Source organism: Eurosta solidaginis, chromosome 1 (genome assembly GCF_040869045.1).
Source record: "Eurosta solidaginis isolate ZX-2024a chromosome 1, ASM4086904v1, whole genome shotgun sequence".
Taxonomy (NCBI): Eukaryota; Metazoa; Arthropoda; class Insecta; order Diptera; family Tephritidae; genus Eurosta; species Eurosta solidaginis.
The window spans coordinates 365,364,500-365,382,861 of record NC_090319.1 but is presented as its reverse complement, the minus strand read 5'-3'; the positions used below and the strand labels follow the sequence as shown (position 1 = coordinate 365,382,861).

At 36.3% G+C, this 18,362-nt stretch overlaps 1 protein-coding gene across 5 annotated transcripts in view; it reads right to left on the bottom strand.

Annotated features, from left to right (window-relative positions):
* The window catches only part of LOC137238172 (Y+L amino acid transporter 2), a 93,074-nt gene that overhangs the window by 31,565 nt on the left and 43,147 nt on the right, over positions 1-18,362 (bottom strand). The window contains exon 1 of one of the 5 annotated variants that reach the window (XM_067762852.1): positions 108-126. The exons of the other annotated variants lie outside the window; for them this stretch is intronic. The gene's annotated coding sequence lies outside the window, so the exon portion shown is untranslated. Of the gene's footprint in view, positions 1-107; positions 127-18,362 lie in introns of those variants that run through there. 5 annotated transcript variants of the gene reach the window in all.

The following is an 18,362-nucleotide window of genomic DNA, read 5'->3' as shown; positions in this document are numbered from 1 at the left end:
AATATAAGGCGCGATAACCTCCGAAGAGATTTTAGGCCGAACTTCTCTTCCAATTTGCGTCGTGCTCCTTTTTAATTTTTCCTACAAATTGGCGGGAAGCGACCTACTTGTTTTATGCCGACTCCGAACGGCATCTGCAAGGCACATGAGTTTTCACTGAGATCATTTCATGGTAGAAATACACTCGGAGCGCTTGCCGAACACTGCCGTGGGGGGACTCCGCTTAGAAAATATTTCTTCTAATTGAAAAAGCTTGTTTCTAAAATTTTGATGTTGCTTTTGCCGGGGTGTGAATTCAGGGTCTTCGGTGCTGTTGGCGGAGCACGCTACCATCACACCACGGCGGCCGCCATATAAATACGTAAATATGTGAATACATAAATACGCATGTTTGTTACATATACATACATATGAATATAGAAATGAAAATAGTAGTCACAAAACTGATTCTCAATTCTTTCAGTTGCAGCTCAGCTCATTCTCAATTTCTTCTCTCGCAAGTAGTTGCCACACTTGATTGTTTCGAACAAAACTTGTAGTATAAATGTTTGACGTAACATTTTAAAAAGAGAACTTGTAAGTTATAGAAAAGTAAAGAACCAAATCGCAGGAAGGTAATTCACCACTGGAGTAACTTGACATGTAATTCGGCAAGTTTAATTTTCGTAACACTTTAAGTTGAAACGATTCCAAAACAATCAAACTTTTATTTCATAAAACTTGAATAAAATGTTACTAACTTTGGAAAAATCCTGTTCGTTCAAGCAAAACTTTTGCAACAAGAGGGCGCAATTTTGAATTTCGCTTGGACGAGAAGTTGCAAAATTGTACCTGATAAATAGGTGTCCCGGTATCTCATAATTTTTTGCACAATAAATTCAAAGGGGTTTTCCGTTTTGTACTGATAACTGAAAAACTAGTTTTTTGATTGTTTTCCCATTTTGTGTGTTTTTTTCGATTTGATAGTTTTCTTATTTTTGTGTTTTTTTTTAACAAGTGGCACCATCGTCATAAGTACAAATTAGAGAGCACATCGAGCGTAAAATTCTCTTTGAAATTTGTTCATGTATTGACAGTTGATCGCCGTTGAAATGACCTGTAAGATCAGTTGTGTTAACAGAAAAATCAGTTAGATTGATTAGGAATCTGTCAATTTTACAGAATTTTGTTAACTTAAGAGCGACAATTTCTCTTCTGTTGAAATGACTAAACTAATGTGTTCGCTTGACAAGGAATTCGGTCGAATTAACCATAATTCAGAACAACAGAACCGATTTGTTGATTTTACTAGCACCATTTCTTTAAGTGTGTAGTGAGGCATTTGGCCCGGCAACAAAAATGCATGTGGGCTTTGCTCTTTGAGGTACTTAATCTGGAAATCTCGATACGAACAACTAATAGATGAAATGAGGCTTATAGAATCTGATACGAAAAAAAATCCAAAGAGTTGTAGAGTTCTCAAAGTGCTACGACAGCCATACAGCAAATTAAAAAAAAGGAGGTGTTCGTGGAAGAGAGTAATGAGTTAGATCTAAAGCGTTGTAAATGAGCTACGGTGATGAAATGTGAAACTGTACTACTATTACAATTATGAATAGTGCCGATAGAATTAACCCTTCAGTATTTGTTTTTTAATTAGTCTTAATTTTACAGGATATATTGTTTATCATAATTAGAGCTTACGATTTCTCGAACTTGTTCGTGAATAGAATTCTCGCGAGTCTCGCCTTCTCGCGAGATTCTCGAATGTCGAATTACTCGTAAGGCTCGTTGGGCTCGCGAGCTTTTCGACATTCAATTTAATCGATTCATTGGCTGTTTTATATAGAGCTTACGATTTCTTCTGGAGCACAAGCGAAAATTTCTACAAAACCACAACTAAAAAACACCGAAATGTATAGAATACTGCCAATGCAGCGACTGAATTGAAAGTCGAAAAGGTCGCGAGTATTACAAGTATTTCGAGACACGAGAATTTCGCGAGAAGTCGAGTTCTCGATTTCACGGGTCTCCAAAATTTCGCTTGTGTTCGAGAAGAAATCGTAAGCTCTAATCATAATAAGCAAATCAAAATAAAGCATTTAACAGGGTGTAATAACGCCAGTTTGTATGTAAGTTGGTAGCTGGCTTAAAAACTTGATTAAATCTATTTACATCATCACATTATTTTAAATATATGAATTTTTAACTTATAGAAATGATCAACAATTAAGTGTTAACTTAGCAACAAGTCGTGATTTGAATAAAAATAAAAAAGTAGGAATCAATTATTGATTATTTATTGAAACGAGATCAAGATTTGATTTAAAATTACAGTAAACAATTTATATAATCATCGCTTAGGGCGTGATTGTGGGCTTAAATACGTACTTAAATTCATTTATCAATTATAAATATCTGAATATACATATGTAAGTACAATGTTTGTATGTTGTATTACATATACACTTTGACTATCCATATGTCAGCGACACCGGTGTTTACACTGAAAGAAAAATACTGGTAAAATCAACCGAAATACGGGTCAATTCAAACGAAATTTCTGTTAATTTTTATCCGTCGCAACAAGATGTTGAATTAAATGCGCACAAATCGTTGATTCGTAATTGACCGTTCTAGTAGTCAAATGAACAAAAAAGTTGTTGAAACAGCTTTGTACGAAAGTACCTATGTTGCCATATAAATAAATAAATGTAAGGCGCAACAACTTCCGAAGAGATCTAAGGCCGAGCTTTTCTCTTCCAATTGGCGTCGTACTTCTCTTGATTTTCAGTACAAATTGGTCGGACGGGACCTACATGTTTTATGCCGACTCCGAACGGCATCTGCAAGGCAGATGAGTTTTCACTGCGAGCTTTTCATGGCAGAAATACACTGGGAGCGCTTGCCAAAAACTGCCGAGGGGCTACCCCGCTTAGAAAAATTTTCTTCTAATTGAAAAACCTTATTACTAAAATTTTGATGTTGCTTTGCCGGGTTGCGAACCCAGGGCATACGGTGTGGCAGGCGGAGCACGCACCATCACATCACGGCGGCCGCCATATAAATACGTAAATATGTGAATACATAAATACGTATGCTTGCTACATATACATACATAAGAATATAGAAATGAAAATAGTAGTCACAAAACTGATTCTCAATTCTTTCAGTTGCAGCTCAGCTCATTCTCAATTTCTTCTCTCGCATGTAGTTGCCACACTTGATTGTTTCGAACAAAACTTGTATAAATGTTTGACATAACATTTTAAATAGAGAACTTGTTAGTTATAGAAAAGTAAAGAATCAAATCGCTAGAAGGTAGTTTACTACTGGAGTAACTTTACATGTAATTCGGCATGTTTAATTTTCGTAACACTTTAAGTTGAAACGATTCCAAAACAACTCAAACTTTTATGTTGTCGGAAACATCAACATTAAAAAAGGATGTTTTTTTTTATTATCTTGTTAAATTCGTTCGCGTAAGTGAAAATTCGTAAAAACTTGAACAAAATGTTACTAACTTTGGAAAAATCCTGTTCGTTTAAACAAGAATTTTGCAACAAGAGGGCGCAATTTTGCATTTCGTTTGGAGGAGAACTTGCAAAATTGTACCCGATAAATAGGTGTCCCGGTATCTCATAATTTTTTGCACAGTAAATTCAAAAAAGGGTTTTCGTTTTGTATTGATAACTGGAAAACTAGTTTTTTGTTGTTTTCCCATTTTGTGTGTTTTTTCGTTTTGGTGGTTTTCTTATTTTGGTATTTTTTTTTTAAACAAGTCGCACCACCATCATAAGTACAAAGTAGAGAGCGCAGTGAGCGTAAAATTCTCTTTCAAATTTGCTCATGTATTGACAGTTGATCGCCGTTGAAATGACCTGTAAGGTTAGATTGATTAGGAATCTGTAAATTTTACAGAATTTTGTTAACTTAAGAGCGACAACTTCTCTTCTGTTGTAATGACTAAACTAATTTGTTCGTTTGCAAAGAACTCGGTCGAATTAACCGTAATTCGAATAATTTCACCGAATCTCCGTTAAGCCAAGAACACCAGAACCGATTTGTTGATTTTACTAGCACCATTTCTTTCAGTGTATGTTTGACATCACGCTAATGAACAGGTGGACAAAACGTACATACATGCATACATTCTTACATCGTATATATATAACGATTAACGAGGTGAATAAACTAAGATATGTGATATGCAAATAGCAAACATCTAATTTTGCCGATCAAGATAAATAACTCATTTGCATAACTGGACATATAAATTTGCATATCTTTCATATTACTTGAGTAAAAGTGTTCTGCTCTAAACAGTAGCTCTATTTTTATTTTTATCGGAAATTCTAAAAGTAAGATTTCTAAAATGAGGCTGAGCTTTTTGAAGTGTGTACATCTTTGCTCATGGTGAGGTGGAAGTCGAAATGTAGGTTTCAAGTTTAAATAAGGAACTTAATTGAAACTGCATGAAGCTGGCACCCCGAAATGCGAGTTTTTTTTAAAGGAAACTGTTTGGCTCGTTTTCCGAAGGATAGTTCTGGATAGCCCACTTTTTTTATCGTAACAAAATTTTAAAGGCGAATACTCCACAAATAAAAAATCACTGTTTTTACATTGAGGATTGTTTGCCCAGGATAGCCCATTCTTTTTTTGTTAGCCCACGCTGTAAAAAAAATTATCGGAAAAATAATTGTTCAGCCTGTGTGAAGCTGACACCCCGAAATACGAATTTTTAATAAAAATTATGCCGCTTGTTTGACCAAGGATAGCCCCACCATATTTTTAAGTTAGCTCCTCTTTTAAAAGAAGTTATTGTGAATAGAGTTTTCAACAGGCATGCTAAACCAACGAAACGATATCATTTCGTTACGATAATCAACGTTAATAAACGAAACAAAGTCTTTTCGTTTTGTTTATTAACGTTAAGAACGTCAAATTAAAGTTTCTGGTTTTCAAGTTGAAAAGCCGAGGTTAGCCTAGAAAAGCCCAACATATTTTTAAGTTAGCCCTGCTCGTGTAAAAAATTATAATGTATAAAGTTTTCATGTCGATAAACTTCCAAAATTAAAAAAATAAAACAACATTATTGTTTTTCACTGTGGTTCGTTTGTACAAGGTTAGCCTACTCCATTTTATCGTCTGAGTCTGGCACCGAAAACGGACAGCAACCATACTTAAATCGGAAATGAAATCGGGTAACAAAGAGGAATTTAAACCGGACAAAAAGTGAATGCGTAGAACTATCTTAGAGTTAGCCCTAAACAGAGCGGCAGATTCGTTCAACAGACATGTGGAAGGTAATCGGGCTAGGGTCGGTTTTAGTACTATATCATAAAAGGTAGTCTATCCGCCCATGCATTGAATTTTTCCAATGTTCTTGTTATTACTTCTCGAAGAGGTCATGTGACAGCACCTCAACTCGTGATTGCTTCCAGCTGATATCGAAATATAGACGAGAGCTTTTTTCGTATTAGTTCCTCAACACCTTTCCTAAGGAGGGCGGATTGTGTTACATTTCCCTTTTGTGTGATGCCTCCACGTGGTCGTATGGTAAGTAAACATCTTTAAACATAGCATAAGTTGCAGGTACAAGTATTTGCCATGCTCCATCCAAAGGCTTCGAAAAGAGCTTGTTTCAATGATTCTTGCAAGAATCTTGGAATGATTTTGGTTGGAGTCGATTTAAGTGGTGATCGTTTAAAATCCTCCTGAGATCATGTGGGTTGATAATTTCGTTATAAATTTGAAACTATTAAATTTTATAATTAAGTCTATTTCGTGATTATTACGGGCCAATTACGGGACTCTTACCAGACTATTTTGGACCTTTTCGGGATTGTGTTGGGAGTCATTTCATTTGTTCAAGAAGTTTTCGGGACTACTTTGGAACCTTTTGGGGAATATTTCATGCAAATTTAGAAAATTATTTAAGAATATTTTGGGATAGTTTGTTTCTATAACTAAAAAGAGAAGACTGTAGAGTCATGACGGGTATTCTGAGTGGACACTGCCTTGTGGCGTCACATGTTTTTAAACGAGGCTTGGTCAGTGATAGCAGATGTAGGAAGTGCGGGTTGGAGGAGGAAACGATCGAGTACGTTTTGCGCTCATGCCCTGGACTTGCCAATATAAGAGGAGTGATACAGCAGCTATTAGGAATGACACAGCTGTCAGAGCTAAAATTAGTAAGTGGCATAGCTCGTAGAAAGCTTCTAGTATTTGACAATTGTACGGAGTTATTTTATAACATAGGTCCTGGTTTTTGATGGGGGTTTTCAGTTTGGTCGGTAACTTCTGGTAATACTACGGACTCATTCAGTCTATGTGAGGTCCTCATGGACATCCCAGTTCAAATTAACCTAACCTTGGGATGTTTCGGAATTTTTTTGGGGATCATATCAAAAATATTCAAGGATAGTTTTACAATTCATATAGAAATTTTTTTCAGGATAGCTTCGGGATGTTTCTGGTATGATTTCGGATTCATCTTCTGAGCATATTGTGCATGGCGGAACCATACAAGGTTGCAGCACGGTGACATATGTACAAACATAAATACAAATTTCATGTATTTTGTTTTTGTAAATCGCTGGACTAATGTCAAAATCGTGCTGCGCCGAGAGATGAAGTGTCAAATCATATTAAAGAAGCACAAATCAGATGATTTCCGAATGTAACCTGTTCCTGGTTCCGCCATGATATTGTGGATACTTCAAAATATTTGGTAATGGATTTTATTATCATTTTGTGATTTTGTTATCATTTTTAGGTATTTGCGAAAAACGTTTTAACCGCCAATTTATGCAAGCAATGATTTCTGGCGGATAACCGAAATTATTGCTGAAAGAAGTAAAAAAAAAGTTGCGATCTATGGCATGATAAAGGTTTCTTTTTTGTTTTCCAGTGAGAGTATGAGGAAGATAAAGGCTAATTTTTTCAATGTAGACAAGCCGATTTTCGAGCAGGACAAGCTTACACTTGTTAAATAATAAATAAAAAATAGGAAGTTCTTGCTAAAAATGCAATATCACTTTGTCTTAGTGCTCAAATACCGCATGAAGTTAAAAGTAAAGTTTAGCAAACTACCTTGACCTCGTTTTCAACCACAAATAATTAATTAACTAAAAACGATCAGTGAATTAATGAAGTTGGCTTAGTACACTACCTACTTACATTCCTAATATAAATTTTTAAATTTTACAAAAAATTTTATTCGTTTTTGCCTTCATTACAATAATGAGCTCTAAGTAGCATAGTTTCAGTATTGACTCATTCTTTACTATCAGCTTATATTGATTTCATTCCTTCCTCTTCTTTGTTTGCTATTAACATTTTTTGTAGTAATTATGCAAAATTCGATTGGCAAGTTTTATTGATCGCCAAGAGTTAAGTGAATGGCATGATTATTGTAAAAAGCAACAACAACAAAAATAAAGCAAATTCCAAAGCAATACCTATGCAAGCATATTGGGTGTTATAAAAGATTTCCACCTTAAACTATTTGAATGCAATATAATTAGATAAATACAGAAAAAAAAAACATAAACCAAAGATTTAAGCGAATTTGCAGTTTCGTCAAAATGATTTATGTGTGGAATTACTGTCTTATTAAACACTTTTTCAAAAAGTTCATACTGACATAAATATAAATAATTGGAATACAAAACGAAGCGTGTATGTTAAATGCCGCAGGCTTAGCAATTGTAAGCGATCGCGCTCCAATTTGAATGCAAAAAATAAAAAATAAATTTGGAAGATAAAAAGTAATTGGGTTTTTCAGTTTATGAAGTCAATTATTTTTGGCTTTTTATGAAAGGCTCAAAAGTTGAACTCGTGATGTGTGTGACGCGATTAAAGGCTGTTGACCTATACTCTTAAGATACCCAAAACTTGATAATAGTGAAAGGTAACTATAAACGTATTAATCTGGGTATATACACGTATTTGGCATACGGGGTAAGTCGATTAGATACATCAACCATACTGTGTCAATTAAATAACCCCCAAATTACAAGAATCATAAAAACATTTCCGAAATAGTCCCAGTATGGTACTTAAAACTATAACGATATGGCTTCAAAAAAAGTTCCGAAATACTTTCAAAACTATTCCGAATGGAACCAGAAAGAATATCAATAAGGTAGAGAAAAATCAGAAATTATACTAAATAAAGTCATGAAATTATCCCGAAATATTTCCTGCGTGGTCTCAAAGCTGTACGACCTGCACACGAAACAAACCGTTCATCTAGGAGAAATAAACTCAGAGTTAAAAATTTGCTTAGTCTTCGATCTGGGTTACCCAGATGCTAAATATTACCCTGAGGACTGAGCTTAGAGCAAAAGCGGTATAAAGATACTACACCAAAAAGTGGAGGTGTAACACTGTCCACTTTTCCAAAACTATAAGACCTCTGTTTATACAAGCCATAGAATTAATACAATTGGTCAAGGTTAGGTTAGGTTAGGTTGAACTGGGCGGGCCATGAGGGCCTCAGTTCGTAGTGTTACCAGAAGTAGGTTTTAACGACCAAACTGAAAAACCCTATCATATTATTATAAAATAACTCCGCCCTCTTGGCAAATATTAGAAACTTCCTAAGACTTAAGCCACTTGCTGCTTCTAGATCTGACAGCTGTATCACTCCTAATAGATGGAATCTTAGCCTAGCAAGTGCAGGGCACGAGCACAGAACGTGCTCGATCATTTTCTCCTCCAGCCCGCACTTCCGACATATGCTATCACTGACCAAGCCTAATTTAAAGGCATGTGACGCCAGAAGTCAGTGTCCAGTCAGAATACCCGTCATGAGTCTACAGTCCTCTCTTTTTAATGACAGAAGCAACTTTGTTAGTCTAAGGTTGTAAGACCTATACATAATCTTCCACACTTTATAGCCCCGCGCTTGAACCCACGCCTTTCCCGCTTGGTCTATCATGTGCACCTCTCGCCTTCGCTTAATCTCGACTAGTCTAATTGGGACGTCTAAGGAGCAAGCTTCAAGGGATGCGCCCTTTTCAGCTAGTTCATCCGCTTTTTCATTCCCATCTATTCCCATATGCCCTGGGACCCAATATAGATGTTTGCTTCTCCCTGTCCCGATTCTCTCCAGAGACTGCTTCCACTCTAACACGCATTTAGATGCTGTGCTATGCGAGATTATTGCCTTAATTGCTGCTTGACTGTCAATATAAAAGTTAACACGGTTGCAGCTTAAGCTATTCTCTTCCAGGGTTTCTACTGCTTTGGTTACGGCTAATATTTCCGCTTGGAAAACGCTACAGTAATCCGGCGGCCTGTAGGATCTGCTTACTTCCGGATTAGCACAGTATACCGCAGACTCTACTCCTTCCACTACTTTGGAACCATCTGTGTACACTTGTATCGCCTCGTCCGCCATTTGCGCACCCTTGAGCCAACTGTCCACCTCTATTGTGGCCTTAAGATCTCCCTCGAAGCGCAGATAGGGAATCAGGTAGTCTGTTCGTCTTGTGATGGATGACGCTATACTACTATGGCCATATTGTCGGCGCTCAAGCAGCCCCGAGGCACCGATCCTGGTTGCAGTTATTAATGCTATGTTCTTTGCTACCAGATCTACAGGTGGAATGTGCAGAATGGCATACAGTGCAGCCGTCGGGGTTGTTTTCAGGGCTCCTGAAATGCTAAGCATCGATAGTCTCTCTAATTTTTTGAGGTATGTTGTTTTTTGTGTGGCTTTCCACCAAACAAGAACTCCAAAGTATAGAATAGGGCTTACAATCACTGTAAAAACCCAATGAGAAAGAGAGGGCGATAAGCCCCACGTACACCCCAGCATTCTTTTACATGCATAAAGTGCCGTTGAGGCCTTCTTCACCCTCTCCTCCACGTTGAGCTTCCATGACAGCTTACTGTCTAGGATGATTCCTAGATATTTTGTGCAAGGTTTCTCCTGTAAGGTCACCCCTCCTAACTTACGCCTGTTCCAATTTGGGACCTTGTACCTCTTTGTAAACAATACCATATCCGTCTTCTCCGCATTGACTTTCAACCCGACATTAGATGCCCAGGTATGAATATCCCGAAGCGCCCGATCCATCAGAGAACTAATCGTTGGCCAATATCAGTTTTAAGTTATAAAAGCAGTTGTGCGGACTTATTCTCTTCTTGGGACAGCGATCTGCCGGAATTACAATCGCAAAAGACAAATAAGCCATAGTGATGCCAATGATTTCGACAGAATTCCTGCCTCGTATTTCCATGCAGAAGTATCTTGCAGGATATAGTGACTCTCCAGAGTTAGCCCCAATAAATAGAGACACGTTTAAGCAAGAACAGATTGCAGGTGATCAGTCAGCGTAAAATGAAATAGTGCCGAATGGCTAGGATAGATAACCAATCCACATGGCTCAGCCCACCTATACTACGTGTACAGATAACCAAAACATTGCACAATGTGGCCAGATATTCACCTCCGACCATCATTGTCATGTGGGATGCGTACACGCTTAAAAGTTTTAGCCTCAATCTTTTTTAAAATAGTTTAACCCTAAACTTCTAACATCCTAAACCAACCTTTCTCTCGATAGCCCATGTAAAAACATTTTTAGATCCCCTGCCGTTGTCTAGGTTTAGAGAAAAGCAGCGCCCCAGAGAACCCTGAAGTGACCCAAGGATTATTACATTCGGTAGTGTAACTGTACTTGTAGTGTAGTGTACTTGTAGCTTTTTCGCTGTGAGATGAGAGTATTCATACAAAGCCGACGGTTGCCTACAGGAGAGGTTCCTACGCAACCGAAATTCCATAAGTACCCCAAAGGGCATGGTTGTTTGAAAAAACTTTCCTGGGCCTTGCAGATTCTTTGCAGCATTCTACATTCTCACATCAGCTTGCAATCTTCCAATGGCTTTTAAATTCGTGTCTAGTTTTGCTTACTTATTTTATTGAAACTCTTCTTTTTTTTATTTAAGTGGAGTCAAAAGTTTCCGAAAGGAAACACATTTATTTGCTAAACCATTTAAATAATAGATCATGTAATAGACCATGTAATCCAAAACTTATATGTCATTGTTGTTGTTTTATTGACGACAAAGACACACGCCGAAGGCTATGGGGAGTGTTATCGATGTTGATGGTCCTTTGCCGGATATAGATCCGGTATGTTCCGGTAACAAAGCACCATTAAGGTACTGGCCCGACCATCTCGGGAACGATTTATATGACCATATTAAACCTTCTAGGCCACCCCGCCCATCCCACCCCCTAGTTCCATGAGGAACTTGGGGTCGCTAGAGCTTCGGCTGTTAATGAAATAGGATTCGCCACGGGTAGGTGAGGTTGACAATTGGGTTGGAGACGCTATATAATGCGCTGGCAACCCCTTGAGAGGGTTGCGCTATACAACCCCTTGAATAAATTTGGTATTTTAGTCGCCTCTTACGACAGCCATACCTACCGCGGGTATATTCTAATCCCCCTAACCCGCTGGGGGGTTTATATGTCATTCATTGGCGTTGACGCGTATAATTTGATATACGTGCCAAAGCCCTGAATCTCGGCTCTATTATCCTTGTGCACGAGTGTAAATATATAATTTGTTTAAATATGTATACAATATAAAGAAAAGCTATTATTAGAAGGAACAAGTAAGGGAGGCTAAGTTCGGATGTAACCGAACATTACATACTCAGCTGAGAGCTTTGGAGACAAAATAAGGGAAAGCCACCATGTAGGTAAATGAACCTCGGGTAACCCTGGAATGTGTTTGTATGACATTGCTATCCAATGGAAGGTATTAAAGAGTATTTTAAAAGGGAATGGGCCATAGTTCTATACGGACGCCTTTTCGAGATATCGCCATAAAGGTGGGCCAGGGGTGACTCTATAATGTATTTGTACGATATGCAGGGACGGATTTAGAAAATATTTTGGGGGGGGGGGGGCGATCAAAATATTTCAAATTATACCCTCAGTCCGTTTTAAAATTCCATATTGCATTCCTGCGCACAATTATCAGTTCACGGTAAATATAAAGGTATAAGGTTTAATTAAAGTTTTCATATTTATTTCAAATCAAACTTCAACATAGTTAAGAAAGTACAGCTAACTCAACAAAAAAAAAATAAGGTACAGGAGAAGTATACATGTAAATAATACAGATTTTGCAGTTGATTTTATATTTTTTAATAACAAAAATACGCTAGGATTTTGATTTCGGCCTGCAGAACTCTTTCATTTTCTTCTACTTAATATGGGAGGTGTCACACCCATTTTACAAAGTTTTTTCTAAAGTTATATTTTGCGTCAATAAACCAATCGAATTACAATGTTTCATCCTCTTTTTCATATTTGGTATAGAATTATGGCTTTTTTCATTTTTCGTAATTTTCGATATCGAAAAAGTGGGCGCGGTCATAGTCGGATTTCGGCCATTTTTAATACCAAGATAAAGTGAGTTCAGATAGGTACGGGAACTAAGTTTAGTAAAGATATATCGATTTTTGCTTAAGTTATCGTGTTAACGGCCGAGCGAAAGGACAGACGGCCGACTGTGTATAAAAACTGGGCGTAACTTTAACCGATTTCGTCCATTTTCACAGAAAACAGTTATCGTCATAGAAGCTATGCCCTTACCAAATTTCACAAGGATTGGTAAATTTTTGTTCGACTTATGGCATTAAAAGAATTCCAGACAAATTAAATGAAAAAGGGCGGAGCCACGCCCATTTTGAAATTTTCTTTTTTAATTTTTTTTATTTTGTTGCCCCATATCATTACTGGAGTTGATTGTTGACGTAATTTACTTATATACTGTAAAGATATAATTAAAAAAAAAAATTTTTTTGTTTTAAAAGTGGGCGTGGTCATTCTCCGATTTTGCAAATTTTTATTAAGCACACTTATAGTAATAGGAGTAACGTTCCTGCCAAATTTCATCATGATATCTTCAACGACTGCCAAATTAAAGCTTGCAAAACTTCTAAATTACCTTCTTTTAAAATTATAAATAAATTATAAATGCTTTATTTCACCTTCTTGCCCAACGTTTCGCTGAATATTCCAGCATCATCAGGGGATACACTTAAGTGTTCATACTATTTATTGTTATTGTAAGTCAAATTGGTTGTTCTATATGTGAAATGTCATGAATGTTTATACATATACAATAATGTTTGTTATCTTTTATGAAAAATAAATAGTGTAGCCCCTGATGATGCTGGAATATTCAGCGAAACGTTGGACAAGAAGGTGAGATAAAGCATTTATTTGCACCAAACACAATTAGGTCTAACTAGCCTACGATCCTTACTAATATTTAATTAAAACTGACCGCAAAAAGAACAAAATTTACTAATTTTCTATTCTGCGTCATAAGGTAAACCCACCTACCAAGTTTCATCGCTTTATCCGTATTTGGTAATGAATTGTCGCACTTTTTCGGTTTTTCGAAATTTTCGATATCGAAAAAGTGGGCGTGGTTGTAGTCCGATTTCGTTCATTTTAAATAGCGATCTGATATGAGTGCCCAGGAACTTACATACCAAATTTCATTAAGATACCTCAAAATTTACTCAAGTTATCGTGTGTATGGACAGAGGGACGGACGAACGGACGGACATGGCTAAATGAATTTCTTTTTTCGCCCAGATTATTTTGATATATAGAAGTCTATATCTATCTCGTTTAGTTTATGCCATTACGGGGTACCTTTGTGCGAACAAAATTAATATACTCTGTGAGCTCTGCTTAGCTGAGTATAAAAATAATGAGTATGTGTGTTTCTTGATTGAAAGTAAAAATGGATATGCAAATGACATTCATTATAAGTACATAATTAATATATATATATATATATATATATATATATTAAATTTCGGACGTATATATGTCCACATTTATACATGTGCACATGCATATATGCCATTGACATACATACTTATGTGTATATTAAATGCTGAATATTCATATAAATTACAATGAAAGGAAGTATCGATTTTTGGCTTAATTGAAAATTGTTAGTAGGCCATATATTAAAAAAGTTAAAAAGAGATAAAAAATAAGGATTTTTGGGCAGCTCAACTAACAGCTTAATCCCCATTGAAAAATCGAATGCAACTCTTAATTTTTATATATTTCGCGAATTTATAACAACTTTGGTAAAAGTATGAAACTAGTAAAAACGAAACCGATCAGGATGGTATGTAGGTTTTCGAAAATTTCGAAAAACCGAAAAGTGCGATAATTCATTACCAAAGACGAATAAAGCAATGAAACTTGGTATGTGGGTTGACCTTATGACGCAGAATAGAAAATTAGTAAAATTTTTATGGGCGTGGCACCGCCCACTTTTAAAAGAAGGTAATTTAAAAGTTTTGCAAGCTTTAATTTGGCAGTCGTTGAAAATATCATGATGAAATTTGGCAGGAACGTTACTATTATTACTATATATGTGCTAAATAAAAATTAGCAAAATCGGATGAAGAACACGCCCACTTTTTAAAAAGAATTTTTAAATTCAAATTTTAACAAAAAATTGGATATCTTTACAGTATTAACACGATACCTTGAGCAAAAATCGATATATCTTTACTAAACTTAGTTCACGTACTTACCCGAACTCACTTTATCTTGGAATAAAAAATGGCCGAAAACCGACTATGACCAGGCCCACTTTTTCGATATCGAAAATTAAGGAAAATTAAAAAAATGCCATAATTCTATACCAAATATGGAAAAAGGGATGAAATATGGTAATTGGATTGGTTTATTGATGCAAAATATAACCTTAGGAAAAACTTTGTAAAATGGGTGTGACACCTACCATATTAAGTAGAAGAAAATGAAAAAGTTCTGCCGGGCGAAATCAAAAGCCCTTGGAATTATGGCAGGAATACTGCTCGTGCTATTACATATATAAATAAATTAGCGGTACCCGACAGATGATGTTCTGGGTCACCCTGGTCCACATTTTGGTCGATATCTCGAAAACGCCTTCAAATATACAACTAGGGGCCACTCCCTTTTAAAACCCTCACTAAACCTTTAATTTGATACCCATATCGTACAAACACATTATAGAGTCACCCCTGGTCCACCTTTATGGCGTTATCTCGAAAAGGCGTCCACCTATAGAACTAAGGCCCACTGCCTTTTAAATAATCATTAACACCTTTCATTTGATACCCAATATCGTACAAACGCATTCTAGAGTCACCCCTGGTCCACCTTTATGGCGATATCTCGAAAAGGCGTCCAGCTATAAAACTAAGTCCCACTCCCTTTTAAAATACTCATTAACACCTTTCATTTGATTCCCATATCGTACAAACACATTCTAGAGTCACCCCTGGTCCACGTTTATGGCGATATCTCCAAAAGGCGTCCATCTATAGAACTAAGGCCCACGCCCTTTTAAAATACTCATTGACACCTTTCATTTGATACCCATATCTTACAAACAAATTCTAGAATCACCCCTGGTCCATCTTTATGGCGATATCCCGAAAAGGCGTCCATTTATAGAACTAAGGCCACGCCCTTTTAAAATACTCATTAACACCTTTCATTTGATTCCCATATCGTACAAACAAATTCTAGAATCATCCCTGGTCCATCTTTATGGCGATATCCCGAAAAGGCGTCCATTTATAGAACTAAGGCCCACGCCCTTTTAAAATACTCATTGACACCTTTCATTTGATACCCATATCTTACAAACAAATTCTAGAATCACCCCTGGTCCATCTTTATGGCGATATCCCGAAAAGGCGTCCATTTATAGAACTAAGGCTCACGCCCTTTTAAAATACTCATTGACACCTTTCATTTGATTCCTATATCGTACAAACAAATTCTAGAATCACCCCTGGTCTTTTATCCCTCGCAGATCTGATTATAAGTTAAAACCATGGATTAGCAAAAAGTTGCTCAAAAAAATTCATCTAAAAAACAAGCTTGGAAAAAAGTGTAAAAACCACCCATCAAACGCAAATCTTCGTAGCAGGTATATGAAACTATGTAGAGAACTGAAAAAAGAAGTACACGTGGAGCGTGATAATTTCTATCGAAATGAGTTTAGGTCTTCCTATGGCAATCCAAAGAAGGAATGGAATATCATTAACGGTCTTCTGAATCGCAGTTGTAAAGCTAATAATACATCAATTGTTTTATGTGATGGTAGCGTGAGCTTTTCTGATCCTCCAACAGTGGCAAACCTTTTCAATGATCACTTTCTATCAATAGGGCAATCACCTGTTTTCGAATCCTCCGCTCGGATACCTGAGTTCTCGAATTCGGGAAATAGTTTTTTTTTCGAGCCATTTACTGGCATTGAAGTTTTAAAAACAATTAATTCTCTGAATAACTCTAGATCATGTGGTTGTGATGGAATTTCGAATCAGACTCTTAAATATGTGGCACTAAATTTAGTTGATATCCTAACGCATTTGTTTAATATGAGTATTTTAGGTCGATCATTTCCTTTAGACTTAAAATGCGCTATTGCCATTCCTTTATTTAAAAAGGGTGACAAAACGGATATAAATAACTACAGGCCTATTTCATTACTGTCTTCAATTTCAAAAACTTTTGAAAAACTGGTTAAAGGTCGAATCCTATCATTTCTTGACAATAATAACTATTTCAGCTCAATGCAATTCGGGTTCAGATATGGGCGGTCAACAGAAGATGCCCTGCTGGACTTTTGTTCTCACATATATAGGGAACTAGACAATAAAAAGAACTGTGCTGGACTGTTCGTTGATATCACTAAAGCATTTGGTTGATCAGCAAATTTTATTAGACAAATTGTATTTTGCGGGCTTCCGTGGGTTTATATATAATTGGTTTAAATCTTATTTGTCAGGAAGAATTCAAAAAGTAAAAGTTGGAAGTAGTATAAGTAACCCAGTTACAATTAGCTTAGGTGTACCTCAAGGATCTGTCTTAGGTCCTCTTCTATTTTTGATTTACCTTAATTCAATATTCTCGCTGCCATTATATGGAAAAGTAACAGCCTTCGCTGACGACCTTGCTATCGCCTATGGTTCATCGACCTATCTGGATTTAGTAGCAGGAATCAATAACGATGTGCATTTGCTAAGAGTGTGGTTTGCAGCACATAAGCTCTGTGTCAGCAAGAAAACGAAGTTGATGTATTTCAATTCGCATCCAAAATCCTCACCTGACATAGCCATTGTATTCCATGCTACTGACTGCAAACGTTTTGTACTAAATTATTTTCTGTTCTGTGCATCGTTTAAAGCTGAATTAAATTGTTCCGATAAGTGCTTCACTATTGAAAAAGTAAGCGACTTCCAATATCTTGGTGTTATTGTTGACCAAAACTTGAGTTGGTCTACGCATATTTCTCGTTTGAAGTCCTACTTGCGATCTTCCGTTCGTTATTTTTACAATTTAAGAAAAGTTTGTTCAAACGAAACACTTAAAACTATTTACTACGCTTTAGTCCACTCCAAGCTCCAATATGGTATAACCTGTTGAGGTGGCGCTGCAGGTAATAAAATCCAGCAGCTTCTAACTATTCAAAAATGGGTCATAAGAAAAATATGTAATGTTGATCGTTTTCACCACTCTATGGAGTTGTTTAGGGATCTGAAAGTTCTTCCTGTTAAGCATATGTACTACTATAAAACGTTAAAGATATTTTTCATTCGCTGTGGGTATTTACATAGCCTGGTATTGGATAGTTATAACTTGAGGCAAAACTCATATGGACTTGTGTATGTCCCCACCTCTCGAACAACCAACTTCAACAATTTCTTTACTATCGTTTCTTCTAAAGCTTTTAATGCGTTGCCTGCATGTATACGTGTCACTAGAAATCTGAATGAGTTTTTGGGAAAACTTAAATTTTTTCTACTAGAGAAATCACACGATGACATCAAAATTTTGCTGAACCATAACACTTAAAAAATATATGTACATATTGTATTAATATATTTTATTACTTATTATTTTTAATCAAACTTCACCCCACGCACTATTTTACATGTTTTTGAATTCAATTTTATTCGGAGATGGCATTCGATACTAAAATACATATATTTTTACAGAATGCCTTACTTTCCTTTCTGTAATTATGGTTAATTTTTTTAAGTCGCTATTGTAACATATATGCTGTTTTGAAAGAAAATGAATAAAAAATGAAATGAAATGAAATGAAATCTTTATGGCGATATCCCGAAATGGCGTCCACCTATAGAACTATGGCCCACCCCTTTTAAAATACTTTTTAATACCTTCCATTTGATACCCATGTCATGCAAACACATTCCAGGGTTACCCTAGGTTCATTTTCCTACATGGTGATTTTCCCTTATTTTGTCTCCAAATCTCTCCGCGGAGTATGTAGTGTTCGGTTACATCCGAA